This window comes from Callithrix jacchus, chromosome 2, assembly GCF_049354715.1.
Source record: "Callithrix jacchus isolate 240 chromosome 2, calJac240_pri, whole genome shotgun sequence".
NCBI classification, from domain to species: domain Eukaryota; kingdom Metazoa; phylum Chordata; class Mammalia; order Primates; family Cebidae; genus Callithrix; species Callithrix jacchus.
In genome coordinates this window covers 184,538,193-184,557,438 of record NC_133503.1, presented here as the reverse complement: position 1 = coordinate 184,557,438, position 19,246 = coordinate 184,538,193, and the positions used below count along the sequence as shown (strand labels likewise).

At 36.5% G+C, this 19,246-nt stretch overlaps 1 long non-coding RNA gene across 1 annotated transcript in view; it reads left to right on the top strand.

Moving 5' to 3' along the window:
• The window catches only part of LOC144581620 (uncharacterized), a 55,694-nt gene extending 36,947 nt beyond the window's left edge, over positions 1-18,747 (top strand). The window contains exons 2-3 of the long non-coding RNA XR_013532677.1: positions 15,686-15,742; positions 16,910-18,747. This is a non-coding gene — a long non-coding RNA (uncharacterized LOC144581620). The remainder of the gene's footprint in view (positions 1-15,685; positions 15,743-16,909) is intronic.
• The last annotated feature ends 499 nt before the right edge of the window (positions 18,748-19,246 follow it).

The following is a 19,246-nucleotide window of genomic DNA, read 5'->3' as shown; positions in this document are numbered from 1 at the left end:
TCTACTCATTAATTGCTAAAATTTTGTTTTCATTATCTAAGTGGATGTGTTTCCCACTAGCGAGCCAGTTTAAAGCAATGATACTTTTTATACCCCACTTTTATCTTGTATCCTCTGTCCTTTTGAAAGATCTACAGTACCAGTGAAAAGGAATGAATGAATGAATGCATTTTGGCAAAAGGCAAAAATGTTTCATGCTAACAGAACATGTCTTTCTGCTGTAGTTGGTGGCTTCCAATGCTATGTTGAGAAAGTCAGTGTGCTACTTTTCTACCAGGCTGGATAAAGCTTTGCCCATTCTAATAGCAGTGCAAATGATAGTGTTAATTGTTGCCCTGTTCCTGTAAGTTCACAGCTGTTCCACTACAAATTCTCTCCTGTTTCTTCACTTTGTGGATGTTCTACATTTGCTTGCCTAGTAGCAATTTCATGGACTACCTACTGCCATGAGTCCTTTACATACACCTGATAAATCTGCAGGAAACCTTCCCTAATTAAGAAGTCTTGGCCGGGGGTGGTGGCTAATGTCTGTAATCCCAGTACTTTGGGAGGTCGAGGTAGGTGAATTATTTGAGGTCAGGAGTTTAAGACCAGTCTGGCAACATGGTGAAACACCATCTCTACTAAAATTGCAAAAATTAGCCAGATGCAATGGCATGTGTCTGTAGTCCCAACTACTCAGACAGAGGTTGCAATGAGCCAAAATTGTGCTACTGCATTCCAGCCTGGGGGCAGAGACAGACTCCGTATCAAAAAAAAAAAAAAAAAAAAAAAAGCAGTCTTGGCTACAGCAAGACTGTTTTTTTAATATTAGTTTGACTACTATATAGTTTATTGAAAATGCTCAGTAAACAGATGACCAAAATTAACTTTATAATATAACTTTAGAATTTTATAATAATAATTTATTATATTAATTATAAAAAAATATTTATAATAATAATTTATAATAATAAAGGAGTATTATCCTGATTCTAGTGTAGAATTATCCAAATTCTAGTATTAGAATTAGATTTTAGCTATATCTATTACTGTTCTTTGATAGCAATATCTATCACTGTTCTATAGTACTATTATTATATTTAGTTATATAAGACCATCAGGATTCAAATTTGTAATTATTTTCAATGTACATATTATTTTCAGTGTTGCCTTTGGTAATACATTTCAAATGATAATATTCAGCTACATGAAAAAGAAATGTATGATTATTCTATCTTTTTTCAATTGCATGGATTAAATGCAGAGAAATCTCATGACTGATCCCATTATAAAAAATGAGAGAAATAAGAAATACATTGTAAGTGTGTATAGAAGATAATGGGGCATGGTGCTTCTTCTAAAATATTTGTGTACCTGTATTATTCACCGTGTATGATTACATTGATACCTCAAAATGTGTGAATAGATTCGAATAAAATTATATCTAGAGAAAATTCATTTTCTGAAGTGTGCATAAAAAAGGGTGCATGTCAAAACATGTAAAATCATTACAGTGTACTTCAGAATTTTCCAAGTATTGAATATACAAAATTAAAACATGAATTTGCACTATTTCTCAGTCGAAGGCCCTTATCGACAGCGTTTTCTGGTTGTTGTGGGAAAACCCTTTCTTGTTATGGTGGATCATCTTATTACATGATGCTATTTTATGTTGCTCTTGCTCACTTGACCTTATAGGGAAATCACCAGTAAAACATACTTTCTATGATAATGTAAACATTATCCAATCAAAATAGTAAATGTTCATTCCTTGGCTGTGATTGCCAGAATTTTCTTCTACTAAGAGCAATGTGTGGAATGTCATCAGTATATAAAATCTTACTAATACTAACTAATAACATGGAAAGACCATGGTTTTGTTGTTTCTATATTTGATACGTGGACCTTTACTTTCTCATTTGAAAATATATAAAGTATATTTGAATTTCAGTTTTCTCATCTATAAACTAGGGATACCATTGTTTCCCTTGCAGAATTGTTTTTATATTTCCATTTGGGGAAATGTGGTTGATAGGGAGAATAGTAATAATTCTTATTCTTTTCCTTCTCCTCCTTCTTCTCTTCTCTTTTCTCCTATTCACCTCCTCCTCCTCCTCCTCCTTCCTCTTCCTCTTCATCTTCTTCCTCCTTTTCCTCCTTTCTTCTTTCTTCTTTCTTTGTCTTCAGACTGAATCTTGCTCTGTTGTCCAGGCTGGCACGCAGTGGTGTGACCTCAGCTCACTGTAACCTCTGCCTCCTGGATTCAAGCAATTATCCTGCCTCAGCCTCCTGAGTTGCTGGGACTACAGGCACACACCACCACACCTGCCTAATTTTTGTATTTTTAGTAGAGACAGGGTTTCACTACATTGGTCAGGCTGATCTTGAACTCCTGACCGCATGATTCACCCACCTCAGCCTCCCAAAGGTTGAGATTTCAGCCATGAGTCACCGTGCCAGGCTGATGGGGAGAATTCTTTTGTTAAGACTTCCTTGAAATGGAAGATAGGCTAATTGTCCCTTATTTGATCACTTAGCACTAGAGGAAATACTCTTTAAGACCTAATATGATACACTTTATGTCTTTCTGCTGGTGATCAATAAGTGCCTGGAGGTTAACAAATGCATTTTATTAAAACTTTTACTCCCAGAACGTAGAACATTTCTGAAATCATAATTGTTAACTAAATGTTTGTTACCCTGCATTAAAATGTGTAAGATACTTGATAAGAATATTTAGAAAAGGTTTTTTATGTGTCTATAGAATAATCAACTTAAAAAGATCCATGTGTTTGCTTTATGTATCAGAATTTGTTATGTACCATGCTTTTGAATCTTCATGGCCTTAAATTCACATAGAAGATTTTTTAAAAATCTAGTTTTCAAAAAAATTATTTTCTTATCTTTTTCAAGCCAAATATTTATAATACATTAAAAATGTATTGACATTATGATTATTTGTTTGCACATAGTTAAATAATATCTATCTGAATTACTATGTGAATTATTCTTAGACAAGTAATGAGTCTTCACATGAGAAGATTCATGAAGACAGTGTATCGATTGCTTTTGTGGTCTTAAATGTTAATCTTTCAATATTAAATTGCAAGGAAGCTTACTGATATTACTCTTGCATCAGTTAAATAATAATTTCCAGTAAGCAAGCCATGGCTAATGATAATGGAAGGAACACATTTACGAAACAAAAATTTGCACATATTGCTCCCAGAAGTCAATAAGCTGTTACATGAAGCAACATAAAAGCAATTTTTTCCAGCTTTCGAGCAGCCAACAAAATTAAATTTCATTGTTATTATTTAATAAAAATAGTAATATTTATGACTTTATATTACAGTTGGTATACTAATCTTTTAGTCAGTAAATGTACTGGCTTACTGGGAAAAGCAAAACCAAAGCATAAACAAAATCTCTATGTAGCAGAGAACTTACTAGATACATATAACCTGATGCTAATTTAAAAACTGTAATGTGATTAAAATAATACTCAACATAAAGTGTAAGAGAAAACAAATGCCTACAATTTTCCTTTAAAAAGTAAAATGTGTGCAGTTAATGAAAAACAGACTGTTTAAACAGAATGTTAACTGTTCCTTTTACATTGTTTTATCAAAATAGGTGATAAGCCCCAGTGTGTGGTGTTCCTCTCTGTTTTCATGTGTACTTATCACTTAGCTCCCACTTATATTTGAGAACAAACAGTATTTAGTTTTCTGTTCCTGTATTAGTTTGCTAAGGATAATGGTCTCCACCTCCATCCATGTCCCTACAAAGCACATGAAGAATACACGCTGGAGCCCATTCACGGATGAAACATGGAACAAGGGAGAGGATCAGGAAAAATAATTAATGGATGCTAGGCTTAAAACTGGGTGATGAAATAATCTCTACAACAAACCCCTATGATGTAAATTTTCCTGTGTAACAAACCTGCATATCCTGCACATGTACTACTGAATTTAAAAGTTAAGCAGAAATGACAAGAAAAAAAATTGTACATATTAAAAAATAATAAGAATAATAGCCAACAGAATCACTATATGAAAAAAGATAGATGACAGCTCTTCAGCTCACATTAATCAAGCTCTGTGTGCGTAACTTGTCTTGTTATTTCTTATAGATGTACAAACTCATCTAGCATTCATAGCCCTACATGTAAGTACTTTTGATGACCTGTTTTACAGTTGGGGAAACTGACACCCAGAGAAGTTAAACAACTCCCCCAAGGCTAGGAATCTAATAGTTGCTAGAATCTGGAGAATACAGATGTGTTTCAAACGATATTTATTATTATAATTATATTTCTTATTTGTTAAATAAGAAAAGCATGGGGGTCCAAGGTGGTAGACTAGTAGCCATTAGTATGCATGGTGCTCACAAAGAGAAATAAAAGGGGTATGTAAATACATTTTAAACTGAAGAATCTAGGTACACACACTGGGATTCATTAAAAAAAAAAAAATCTTGAGCCACAGATAAAGCAGAGGAGCAAGATAAAATGACCGCCCCACTGGGGAGTGACATGGAGCCAGGGAAGGCTTCCCTGCCCAGGGAAACAGAGAGTGAATTGAGAGAGCCCGGGAACTATGTTTCTTCCACTGACCTTTGGACCCTGGTGATCAGGAGATCCCCTCACTTGATCTTACTCCATCAGGACCTTCAGTTTGAAATACAAAGCTACCTGGGGTCTTAGCAGAGACACCACTATAGTACACTTGGAGTTGTCAGCATCCCAGCAATAGCAGCTGCTCCTCTGGCAGAGGGGGCGGTTAAAGTCCTGTACATGCCCACAGGAAAGAGACTGAATCCAGGGGGTTGAGTAGTAATGGACTACAGATCTGGTTTCCAGGGCAGCTCACAGGATAAGACTCAATGTCCTGGGACTTCAATCAGACTCTGGTAGCAGCCCTGCGTCTCCTGAGACAGAGTTCTCAGAGGGAAAGATAGGTGGCTATCTTTGTTGTTTCACAGCCTTGGCTGCTGTAGGATTCAATGCCGCAGCGCTATGAAAAAAGCAGCCAGACTTTTTAATGTGCATCCCTGATCACATTTCTCCTCACTGGGCAGGACCAAGGTCTTCAGTCACCCTTTGCTGGTGTTTTCAGCACCTCCATCCCTCCATGAAATGGAGCTCCCAGAGGGAGGGGCAGGTCATCATCTTTGTGGTTTTGCAGCCTTAGCTGTTGTTTACTTTCATAATTTAGAGTCCGAGGTGACTAAGGACTGGAGTGGACCCCATCACAACACTGCTGCCCTTTGGAAAATCAGCCAGACAGCTTTAAAAACAATGTGGGTCCCAGATCTTATGATCTTCTTTCTCCTCTCTGGGCAGGACCACCTGCCTGGGTCTCAAGCCACCCCCTGCTGAGACTGTCAAGCCAGTCACAGCTCTACACCTCTCTAGCACAGAGCTCCCAGTGGGAGGAACTAGCTCCCATCTTTGCTGTCTGGCAGACCCTGCCTGGGAGAGTCTGTGGGGACAAGAGGCTGTTCTGGACTCTCAGCACAAAGCAGCCTCTCACAGAAAAGTTGATGGTTGATGGACTATTCTCTATGCAAGTCCTGTCCTCCCTTCACCTCACTGAACAGGGTCACCTGATGTGGGACTGGAGTACAAACACCCTGCCCCTGCCTGATTACTTAAATGAGTGATGGCTCAGAATTTCTCTGAGGAGGGAATTCCAGAATCAACCCACAACCCCTTTGCCATTGCAGTTGCAATGGTACAGCCCTAACAGCCCTTGGGCTGGGGAAACAACAAAAGGCCTAGTCACTAAGCTGGCTCTGCCAGCACACAATAGGTACCACATTGAGAGGCGTCCAGTCCCTCTACCCGGGGAAACCCCATCCCCACTGTTAAGGCAGGGTCCCTGGTGCAAAACTGCAGAACAGCTGCCCCTACCAATGGCTGACCATACCCAGCAGAAGTGGCTCTGAGATGTTCTGGGTTAAGGCTTCTAGAGCCCACTGACTACCCCTCTGCCACTGCCATAGCAGAGGTCCTGCCCCTGCTGCCTTCAGTCTGGGGACGAAACAAAGAATCTGAAGTCTACACCCAAGCTTACAGCATGCCACAGTCACCATATGAAGATGAGCTCAGTCTCTCTTCCCTGTTAGCCCAGGATCCCCTGTTCCCCAAAAGGCAGAGCCTCTAGTTCACACCAGCAGTCCAGCTGCCCCAGCCCCTTGACTCAACACCCCCAGTAACAGCAGCTCCCTGTCTCTTGGAGGTGGAGCCACTCGAGGGGTCACTGAAAACCCCTCTGCCACTGTCTCTGCAGTGGTACTGCCCCTATTATTCTCTTGAAAGATCAAAGCTCCTAAATGCTGTATCCTATCCACAGCAAGTTGCAGTCAACACAAGGAGAAGAGGCCAGTCCATCTCCCATGGGCCCCACCCCATTCATCCTTGCTCATCAATAGGCAGGGCCTCCCTGGCTTGTACAGACAACAAAGAATCCCATCCCAGGCTGATTGCACTGAGTGATTGATGCTCTGAATCTATCTGGGGTAGAGTCCCAGGAGACAAGTGCAAGACCCTTAGCCACAACCACTGCTAAGGTCTTTTCCTCTGCTGCCTCTAGGTTTATGTTCCCGAGAAGGGAACATAAAAAATGAAATCACCCAGAGCTGTGGCGAGCAGCCTAGGAATGCCAAGCTGTTGTCTGTAGCCAGTATTCAGGTTGGAGGGGAGCCCTCACCTTCAAAGCATTGACAGGGAGCACAGCTGCAATTGTGAAGAAATATAGGATAGCCACATGACTGAATAAAATCCTATTACTACCCATTACACCTAGGTGTCACCTATTGGATTATATCCTAAAACTCAACACCAAAAATACTTTGCTAACGTACCCCTGAGATAAAAAGATAAAAATGTCAACTACAAATAAAGGCCCTTTGCAAAGCTTTGGCTCTGTGAAAACACCCAGGAAAGAAGTCTACTGACTGTACTTTGTCTATACTGCTGCTAAAGGAACACTCACACGGAGAGATGAAAAGGAACAAATTGAAGACCTTCAGCAATTCAAATGGCCAGAGTCTTTTCATAACCTCCAAACGACTGTCTTAGTTCTCCAGCAAGGGTTCTTAACAGGGGTGAGATGGCTGAAGTGACAGAAATAGAATTAAAACCATGGTTAAGAACAAAATCATTGAGATTCAGGAGAATGGCAAAAACAAACTAAGTAAACTAAAAACAACAATAAAACAACATACAAACTGACAGAGGAAATAGCCAATATAAAAAAGAACCTAACTGACCTGATAGAGCTTTAAAACACACTACAAGAATTTTACAATGTCATCACAAGTATTAAGAGCAGAATAGACCAAGCTGAGGAAAGAATCTCAAAGCTTGAAGACAAGCTCTCTCACATAATACAGAACAAAATAAAGAAAGAAGGATGAAAAGAAACAAACAAAAGCTCCAAGAAATATGGGATTATGTGAAGAAGCCGAATCTATGAATCATTGGTTTTCAGGAAAGCGGTAGGAAAAAAAATAAATCAGAAAACGCATTTATGGATATTTTCCATGAATTATTTCCCCAACCTCACCAGAAAGGTAAACATTCAAATTCAGGAAATAGAACTCTGGAAAGATACTACACAAGATCATCCCGAAGATACATAATCATCAGATTGCCCAAGATCTAAATGAAAGGAAAAATGTTAAAGGCAGCAGAGGAGAATGACCAGGTCACCTACAAAGGGAATCCCATCAGGATAACAATGGGCCTGCCAGAAGAGACTGGGAGTCTATATTCAACATTCTTAAAGAAAAAAGCAGGAGTTGCAATCCTAATTTCAGACAAAACAGACTTTAAACCAACAAAGACCAAAAAAGAAAAAGAAGGACATTAAACAGTGGCAAAGATCTCAATTCAATACGACCCGATTATCCTAAATATATATGCACCCAGCACAGAAGCACTGATATTCATAAAACCAGTTCTTAAAGATCTTCAAAGAGACTAAGACTCCCACACAATAATATTTGAAGACTGCAACAGCCCACTGCGAGCATCAGAGAGATTATTGAGGCAGAAGATTAACAAAGATATTCAGGATCTGAACCTAATACTAGACCAAATGGAAGTAATAGACATCTACAGAACTCCTCACCCAAACTAACAATCCTCTCATTGTGACATGGCACAAACTCTAAAATCAACCACACACTTAGATATAAAACAGTCCTCAGCAAATGCAAAAACAACAAAATCATACCAGACATGCTCTTGGAACACAGTACAATAAAAATAAAATTCAAGGCTAAGAAAATCACTCAAACAATGCAATTACATGGAAATTAAACAATCTGCTTCTGAATGACATGTATGCAAATAATAAAATTAAGACAGTAATCAAGAAATTTTTTGAAACGAATGCAGACAAAGATAACACACTAGAATATTGGGAAAACAGCTAAGGAAGTTCAAAGAGAGAAACTTACAGCACTAAATGCCCATATCAAGAAGTTAGAAGGATCTCAAATTAACAACCTAACATCAAAATTAAATGAATTAGAAATACAAGAGCAAAACAACTCCAAATGCTTGCAAAAGAAAAGAAATCGAAAAACACTTAAAAGATCAACAAATATAGGATTTGGGTTTTTGAAAAATTTAGTAAGTACACCAGCTAGACTAATAAAGGAGAAAATAGAGAAGATCCAAATAAACGCAATTAGAATCAACAAATGGGGATGTTACCACTGACCCTACAGAAATACAAATAACCATCAGTAAATACCATGAACATTTCTATGCACACAAACTAGAACAACTAGAAGAAATGGGTAAATTCTGGATATCTGCATCCTCACAGCTGAATCATAGAGAAATTGAATCCTTGAACACACCAATAACAAGCTCTAAAAGTTAATCAATAAATATCCTATCCACCAAAAAAGTCTAGGACCAGATAAATTCAAAGTTACATTATACCACAGGTACAAAGAAGAGCTGGTATCAGTCCTACTGACTATTCCATAAAGTTGAGGATGAGGTTCTCCTAACTCATTCTATGAGGCCAGCATCATCTTGATACCAAAACGTGACAGAGAAGCAACAACAACAACAACTTTAGGCCGATATCTCCGATGAACATAGATGCAAAAATTTTCAACAAAATACTAGCAAACTGAATCCAGCAGTACACTAAAAAGCTAATCCATGATGATCAAGTAAGCTTTATCCTAGAGACGCAATTTTGGTTTAACACACATAAATCAACAAATGTTATTCATCACACAAACAAAATTAAAGGCAAAAACCACATCATTATCTGAATAGATGAAGAAAAGACTTCTGATAACATTAAACATCTTTTCATGTTAAAAACTCTCCATAAACTAGATATTGAATGAGCATACCTAAGAATAGTAAGAGCAATGTATGACAGACCCACAGCCAATTTCATACTGAATGGGCAAAAGCTAGAAGCAGTCCTCCTGAAGACCTGCACAAATACAAGGATTCCCTCTCCCACTACACCTACTCAACATAGTATTTTGGAAATCCTGGCCAGAGCAATCGAGCAAGAGAAATAAAGAGCATCTAGATAGGAAGAGAGGAAGTCAAATTATCTCTCTTTGCAGACAACATGATTCTATATCTAGAAAACCCCATAGTCTTGGCCCAAACGCTTCTAGATCTGATAAGCAACTTCAGTGAAGTTTCAGGACACACAATAGATGTAAAAAACTCAGCAGTATTTCTATACACCTGCAACAGCCAAATCGAGAGTCAAATCAGGAATGCAGTCCCATTCACAATTGCCACAAAAGGAAGAAAATGCTAAAGAAATCAGGGAAGTGAAAGATCTCTACAATAATAATTACAAAACATTGCTCAAAGAAATGAAAGATGACACAAATAATTTTTTAAAAAAGAAGGATTTTGTGTCATAAGTATCAAGAAAAATATTGTTAAAATGAACATACTGACCAAAGCAATTTACAGATTCAGTGCTATTTCTATCGAACTATCAGTGACATTGTTTACAAAAGTAGAAAAAACTATTTTAAAATTCACATGAACCCAAAAAGGAGCTTGAATAGTCAAGACAATCCTAAGCAAGAACAAAGCTGGAGGCATTATGCTACTCAACTTCAAACTATACTGCAGGGATACAATAACCAAGTACAGTAGATCTGTGGAACAGAATGGAGAGCCCAGAAATAATGCCACACACTTAGAACCATCTGATCTTTAACAAAGCACACCAAAACAAGCAATGGTGAATAACTCACTATTCAATAAATGGTGCTGGGACAACTTGCATATGCAGAAGATTGAAACTGGACCCCTTCCTTACACAAAAAGGAAGAATTTTTGCAAACTATGCATCTGACAAAGGTGTAAAACCCATCATCTATAAGGAATTTAAACAAATTTACTGGAAGACAAACAGCCTCATTAAAAAGTAAGCAAAGGGCATAAATAGATACTTTTCAAAAGAGATATACATGCAGCTAACGGGCATATGAAGAAAAGCTCAATATCACTGATTATTAGAGAAATTCAAATCAAAATCATAGTGAGATAGCATCTCACACCATCTGGGATGGCTACTACCAGAAAGTCAAAAAAAATAACAGATACTGATGAGGTTATGGAGAAAAGAGAATGATTATATACTGTTGGTGGCAGAGTAAATCAGTTCAACCATTGTGGAAAAAAGTATGATAATTCCTCAAAAAGCTAAAAACAGAATTACCGTTCAACCAAGAATTCCTATTACAGGGTATATACCCAAAGGAATATAAATTATTCTGCCATAAATATTTATGCATGCATATGTTCATTGTACCAATATTCACTATAGGAAAGACATGGAAACCAACTAAATTCCCATCAGTGGATAAAATGTGGTACATATACACCATGGAATACTATTCAGCTATAAAAATGAATGAGATCAGGCCCTTTGCAGGAATATGGATGGAGCTGGAAGCTATTATCCTAAGCAAACTAATGCAGGAACCAGATACTGCATATCTCACTTATAAATTGGAGCTAAAAACCAAACACTGCATATCTCACTTATAAATTGGAGCTAGATGATGATAACACATGGACAGAAAGAAGGGGAACAACAGACATAGGGGTTTGAGGGTGCAAGGTGGGAGGAGAGAAGATAAGAAAAAATAACTACTGGGCCAGGCTTCAGTGGCTCATGCCCTTTATCCCAGCACTTTGGGAGACCAAGATGGGTAGATCACTCAAGCTCTGGAGTTCAAGATCAGTTTGGGCCACATGGCAAACCCTATCTCTACAAAAAATACAGTAACTGGCTGGACGTGGTGGTGTACGCCTGTTGTCTCAGCTACTCAGGAGGCTGAGGTGGGAGGATCACTTAGTCAGGAAAGTGGAGATTGCAGTAAGCCGAGATTGTGCCACTGTACTTCAACCTGGGTGTCAGAGTGAGTCTCTGTCTCAAAACAAAAAATTTAAAAAGAATATAAAATGCAAAAAAAGAAAATAACTATTGGCTACTAAGTTTTGTATGAGAGTGACAAAATAATCTGTGCACCAAATCCCCGTGACATGAGTTTACCTATATAACAAACCTGCATATGTACCTCTGAATGTAAAATAAAAGTTAAAAAAGAGATGCATGAAATTCACTAATCAATTAAAATAAATATGAAATATTAATTATTTAAAGTATTTGATTTGTCATACATCATAAGATCTAAATTGAGTTATGTATATTCCATGATAAAAATGATCTTTTCTACACACTGTCAAATAATTCTATAATAACATGTTACTTTATATTAATTGCCAAATCATCACCTAAATAAGCACTGTTTCTATAAGACAAAAGCATTCAATCCAGCACATTTTCTGTGACTGAAATCTATTACAGTAATATTCAGTAATGAACGAAAATGTTATTATTAATATATCATTACTGCAATAAATAATAGATTACCTGAAATTTAATTTCTAATGTGTTGTGTAAAGGAGGTATTGTGTATGATAAAAAAGCTTAGAATTTAAAACTGCTGGAATCCTGCTTCTAGATAAAGAATTCTGATTACTGCAACCTCTGTGACCGTCTATATCCTTATCTATAAAGTGAATGTATTAAGACATACAATATAGGATTGTTGAGAGAATTTAGAGGGCATGAGAAAAACAATGTTAGCAGTTTATGATGCACATAACATGGTCAATAAATGCTACCATCAATAAAGCCTGGGTCTAGATCCTAAAGGAGGCAACTCGATTCATAAAGCAAGAAGCCCGGATATTCAGATACTCTCAATTTCTCTCTAACTACTCTGATCAAAATTAATTTAGTTTCTACTACACTTTAGGTCAGCATTTTCATTCATATCACAATATCTGTTAAGATATATAAATTGTTCAAAGAAAAACTAGGTCAAAATTAAATGTATCAGTAACTTCATTTGGAATTAGAAATGCTTTGTTCATGGGATTGTCTTTTATTATTTAAACACTAGAGAAATAGTATTAAAAAATAAAGTCCCACATCTCATCAACCTACAAACCTAATGAACTATCACAAATACTTATGTCAAATAGACCTGACTCATTCCTAAGATTGCAGCACTAGCTAATGACAGACAACAGAGCTTAGTGTATGAGATTCCAGTTCCTGAACACTGGATTGTGTGTCTTGAATCACAGCTTCACCGCTTACTGAACGATCCTTGCTATGTTGCTTGAATTTGCTTCTTCTCAGTAGTGGCCATAATCAAAATGACTACCTAAAGTATCTTGAGGCTTGGATTAGCTTAGATTAATTTACTCAAATTACACAACAAAGTTGCTGTGACAAAATAAAATCACAGTAAATTCATTAGTTTGGCATGTGCCTTGCACTAGGCTACCTTATTTATGTTTCCTTTTCCTTGAAGTCACACGAACTGTGTGTGAACAGTGTTCTTTAACCAATGAAGAGATTTATTCCTTCTACAGATGAAAGGAATCCAGTTTTCTGTTGTACATTTTCCTTTAGAAGAGAAAAAGAGAGGCCATTTAATTAGTAAGTATTATTATCTATAGGTTGCCTGTAAATTACTAGCATCACTATAATGAGAGAATCTAAGGAAATTTTGCTTCAGATCACTGTCTTCAAGTTTCAAAGATAATTCATACATATAATAATTAAATAGTCCATCAGCATTTGGTAAAAATAATAACAGGACATGATATAAGCTAATAAAAACATTGTCTAATAGTCAACGTTGTAAATAAATGTTTTATTTTCATGTACATAAAGGCATTATAGTTTGGAAATAATAAAGCTTCATGGACAATTTGACTCCCAAATAACCCACAAACAATTTATCTTTAGTTATTAATATAACATGAATCGTCTTTGATATGAATTGTCTAACTTTTTGAAGAATGTAAAAGCTTTAATATCTTTGAACATATCTTTGACTAATATCTTTGATCTACTGACTCTAAGGCCAGATTGAGATATAACATACATTCATTTTATTATTTAAGTACAGTTGCTTTCTTAATCTCTGTTGATACCTATAAATGGAAATTAACACAAATAAATGAAGCATAAAATGGAAAGCAACTAACATAAAATGGAAAGAAATAAATGAACAATTAGTTTACATAAATTATCTGTCCTCAATTTTCATTGGATCAACCATGGGATAAACACTTAATATAACTATATATCAATTCCATTATTTAGTTATTTTTGAGCAGGTGCTAAAGTGTATGTAGGATATGTAGAGAAATGATTGCAGGCCAAAAAGTCAACATCTATCTCTCTTAGACTCAGTAGCTATAGTTGCTCTTTTCTTTCACCTATTGCCCCAAGATTACCATTTTTTCTGACAAAGTTTTGCCCAGAGAAAATTATATAAAAACAATAGCCTTCTTATTGCTCAGATCTGTGTTAACCTGGTCCTGTACTCAGCTGACACCTTGACCCTGAATTACGTTATTTCCCTTTCAGTTCAGGCTTGAACTTCTTTATATTCCTGGACTTCTCCTCCAGATTTTAGACTGTCCCCAGTTTGCCATGATTTGACATAAAATTTTTGACTTTATTATACTGTGAAAGCAATATGCATTCAGTAGAAACTGTACTTCGAGTACTCACACAGTCATTCTGAATTTCACTTTCTGTACAGCTTTAAATAAATTATATTAAGCATTTTTTATTATAAATCAGGCTTTGTGTTCAATGATTTTGCCAACTGTAGGCTAACATAAGTGATCTGAGCATGTTTAAATTACGTTAGGCTTATTTATGATGTTCCACAAGTTAGGTGTATACAATGAAGTTGGACTTCTGATATATTTTCAATTTACAGTGGGTTTACCAGTCAAACCTCACTGAAAGTTGAGGAGCATCCATAGATCTAAGCACTCCAGTAAATCAAATATGTCTCTGAATTTCAGACTATGTGACAAAAGTATTGGAATTCCAGCAAGTTTGTGTCTCTCGCTCCCGTTAGATTACTGATTACTGATTTCTATTTATTATATTCCCAGCAACTGGCTATTGTGTTTGGACTGAATTCTCAGAAACATCACTACTGACGTAACTCTAAGAAGAATTCATAATTTCTACTTACGTGTTTTACTCACATCGATAACAGAAGCTCAGGAAAGCCAAAATGGAGTTTACAATGTTCATTTTGATACTGCGCATTAGACTTCTTGACTTTAAGCTACGAAACCAGCAGAGCACCTGGAAAAGTTTACTTCCTGGCTTTTTTGTTTCTCTACACTGATGCTTGCTGTTGGGTTTTACTAATGATTTGACCATCAGCAAATTCAAGATAAGAAAAGGAATGAAGTGTATCAAAACACAGGAAGCCACAATACATATTTTAGTGTAGTAAGAAATAAGATACTATAGAACAGAGGGAAAATATTAATAACAATTTTAAGTAGCCAAAACATATTCTATAAGCTGATAATTTTAAAATATTTTGTTTTTAAGTAAAAATTTAACATATATTTTTTTTCTATATCAAATGGAGCTTTTAAAAATAAATGAACAGCTATGTTGTGATTAGCAGAATAGGTAAGGAAGTGGCTGAAGGCAATAAAAAAAAAAGAAAAATATGTTCATTCCATATATTGGGCAATACGAGTTTGAGATAGAATGGCTCCTCTTGATTTCTGTTGGAATATGTACATATGAATGTACATATGTATGAATTATATATCATTCTAAAATTTTAGTGATGTCTGATAGCCTAATAGATTATATATATGTATATACATATGTATACAATCATATGTATATAAACACATATATATATTCTGCGTGTGTGTGTGTGTGTGTGTGCGTGTGTACACATATATATGTATAGATAATTAGAAAACATTGAGCCACTGCTTCTGGGAGAAATACAGAGTTAATTTTCCTGTGAGCTGCTGGTGACATTTTCATTTACTGATTAATAAATAACCTTGTTTTATATGTGTTCCTGTCAAGAGACCTTATTTCATGTCCATTTTTCACAACTGATCAATTATATACAGTGTTCCTGTATAATAGTAAATCAATAGCCTTTTTTTCCTAGCATTTCCCTGACCCTGGGTACCATGACCTATAACTTCTTTGGCTTTCGGCATTACAACAATGCTGTCCACTGAGCTTACCTGTTGGTTGTTATCTTGTGAGTCCACAAATTTAACCTCTTTCTATCTTTCCAATAGCCTCATCACTCACTACAGATGTTACTTTAAGACATTCTGGAGCAGCATCATGTGCAGGTCAGTGAGTTTCCTGTTTCTTATTTTGGATGTTTCACTGATGTTAATTCATCAACGTTGAATTCATGACCAACAGCACCATAACTAGTGCCTGAATGGAGTTAATCTAACACATGCATTTTCTCCCTAAGACACATCACAGTCTTGTGCTTTCTATCCTGGGCAGCACTTCACCCTTATGCTTGAGACTAATTTTAAACAGCAAAATCACTAACAAAAAGCACAAAAATGGAAACATGTGACATTAAATAGACCGTGAAAAGGACACTTGTTTACCCTATGAGAGCTGAAACGAGAAAGCAGAGTGTTACCTTGTGTGAACTCAGTCGGGAATGTGCACTTTGAGCATTCACATTTTTTGTCACTCTGTGTGTGCCCTCAGATGACTTTTAGTCATTAGCAGTGTGACATTGATCTTGGGGTTAGAAATAAACTTTAGTGAGTGGGCAAGTTGGCAAATACGGAATCTACAAATAATAAAGATTGGCCATATATAAAATAAATATGGCTGAGACATTTAACTTGGTAACACTGCTGAGTTCCTTTTACGCCTGAACATTTGCTTAAATTTCTACAATTTTTAGAGAAACATTTTCATTGTCTATATCAAGGAATGATCCATATTGTCCTCAGTTATTTGCTGTTTTGAATTTTTGTCATTCTTGCTTTTGATTTATGAATGTCAGGTAAATTAATTGTACCTTTCCATATCTAATTTGTTGTGAATGATTTGGCAAACCACTTTATTACAGTGATGCGTTAGTATATAAAGATTGTTTTCACCATGATTTTCCAGTTATTGGTCTTTAGGACATTTATGCATTATGTCTTAAAAATGAATGATCCCATTTTTGTATGTAGTAACAATTTATTAGTTATGTGCTTTCTGGAAGTATGGTATTTTAAGAGCTAGCCAGTTACTTATCAATGCAATTAGATAAAATTGATGGGATGTATAACATTATTTCAAAGTATACAATTAAATTCACATAGTCAACTATTTATTTTACAAAGTAAATATGTTACAAGCAATTCACTTATTGCATATTACTTTGTTGCTTTCTAATTTATGACAATTCCTAGTTCGTTCCAGCATAATTTGAGAAAAAAGGAATAAGTGTGTAGTACAGCATGTAAACAGTCTTTTTTTTTTTTTTTTTGAGACAGATTCTTGCTCATCCCAGGCTGAAGTGCAACGGCGTGATCTCGGCTCACTGCCACCTCCACCTCCAGGCTTCAAACGATTCTTCCTGCCACAGCCTCCTGAGTAGCTCAGACTACAGGTGCATGGCACCAAGCCCAGCTAATTTTTGTATTTTTAGTAGAGACCAGGTTTCATCATGTTGGCCAGGCGGTTCTCAAACACCTGACCTCAGGTGATTTGTGTCTCGGGCTCCCAAAGTGCTGGGATTACAGGTGTGAGTCACTGTACCCTGCCAACTGTCTTATAGTTGATGGGATTATGACTGGATTCTTGTTATGAATTTGGCCAATAAATTATTATTACCTTAAATTTTAAACTAGTCAGTAGTCTCAAAAATATTGATCTGTCTTTATTGAGTGTTGGTATGTGCTCAATGACATAAAAAAAATCAGAGAAAGCCATTTTATAAACAAATGTAGAAAAATAGAAAAAATAGAGAAGCATATATGAAAAAGAATAATAGTCTAGATAATCCTAAGCAAAAAAACAAAGCCAGAGGCATCATGCTACCTGATTTCAAACTATACTACAAAGCTACAGTAATCAAAACAGCTTGGTACTGGTACCAAAACAGAGATATAGACCAATGGAACAGAACAGAGGCCTTGGAGGCAACACCACACATCTACAACCATCTGATCTTTGACAAATCTGACAAAAACAAGCACTGGGGAAAGGATTCCCTGTTTAATAAATGGTGTTGGGAAAACTGGCTAGCCACGTGCAGAAAGCAGAATCTGGACCCCTTCCTGACACCTTACACTAAAATTTACTCCAGATGGATTAAAGACTTAAACATGAGACCTAACACCATATATATCCTAGAAGAAAACCTAGGCAAAACCATTCAGGACATAGGCATAGGGAAGGACTTCATGACTAAAACACCAAAAGCATTGGCAACAAAAGCCAAAATAGACAAATGGAACCTAATTAAACTCCAGAGCTTCTGTACAGCAAAAGAAACAATCATTAGAGTGAACCAGAAACCAACAGAATGGGAAAAACTTTTTGCAATCTATCCATCTGACAAAGGGCTGATATCCAGAATCTACAAAGAACTAAAACAGATTCACAAGAAAAAAAACAAACCCATCCAAAAGTGGGAGAAGGATATGAACAGACATTTTTTTTTTTAAAGAAGACATCTATGAGGCCAAGAAACACATGAAAAAATGCTCATCATCACTGATTATTAAAGAAATGCAAATCAAAACCACATGGAGATACCACCTCACGCCAGTTAGAATGGCAATCATTAAAAAATCTGGAGACAACAGATGCTGGAGAGGATGTGGAGAAATAGGAAAACTGTTGACGGGACTGTAAACTGGTGTGAAGCTTCCTTAAGGACCTAGAAATAGAGATTCCATTTGACCCAGCAATCCCATTACTGGGTATATACCGAAAGGATTATAAATCAGTCTATCATAAAGACACATGCACATGTATGTTCATAGCGGCACTGTTTACAATAGCAAAAACCTTGAACCAACCCAAATGCCCATTGATGATAGACTGGACAAGGAAAATGTGGAACATATACAACATGGAATAATATGCAGCCATAAAAAACAATGAGTTCCTGTCCTTTGTGGGGACATGGATGAATCTGGAAACCATCATTCTCAGCAAACTGAGACAAGAACAGAAAATCAAACACTGCATGTTCTCAATCATAGGCAGGTGTTGAACAATGAGAACACATGGACATGGGAAAAGGAGCATCACACACTGGGGCCTGTTGGTGGGCAGGCAAGGGAGGGACAGAGGAGGTCAGGGAGGGATAACATGGGGAGAAATACCAGATGTAGGTGACTGGGGGATGGAGGCAACAAACCAAATTGCCACATTGTCATGTGTGTACCATGGATATGCAACCATCCTGCATGATCTGCACATGTATCCCGGAAGCTAAAGTACAATTAAAAAAAAACAGAATAATAAATCTTGAAAGAATGATTGCCTTTCATTATATATTGAGCATATGCTTACAGAGTAAACAAAATAGACTGTGTATTGTTCTAAATACTTTAGAAATATTATCTGCTTAATATTCCTAGTATTCATACGGAATGGCCAGTATTATGGCCATTTTACAGATCAGGGTATTGAGCCCTGAAATTGTAGCTAACTGTACTAACCTCACAAACTAGTAAGTGGTAGAGTCAGGTTACCATTGGCTCTTCAGGTTTTGATTTTATTCTTCATTATTCTCCTATGCACTTTTGACCTAGGTTTCTCCAATTTCCAAAAAATATCAATCCAATTTCCAAGGGCTTTTTTTTTATTTTTTTTGA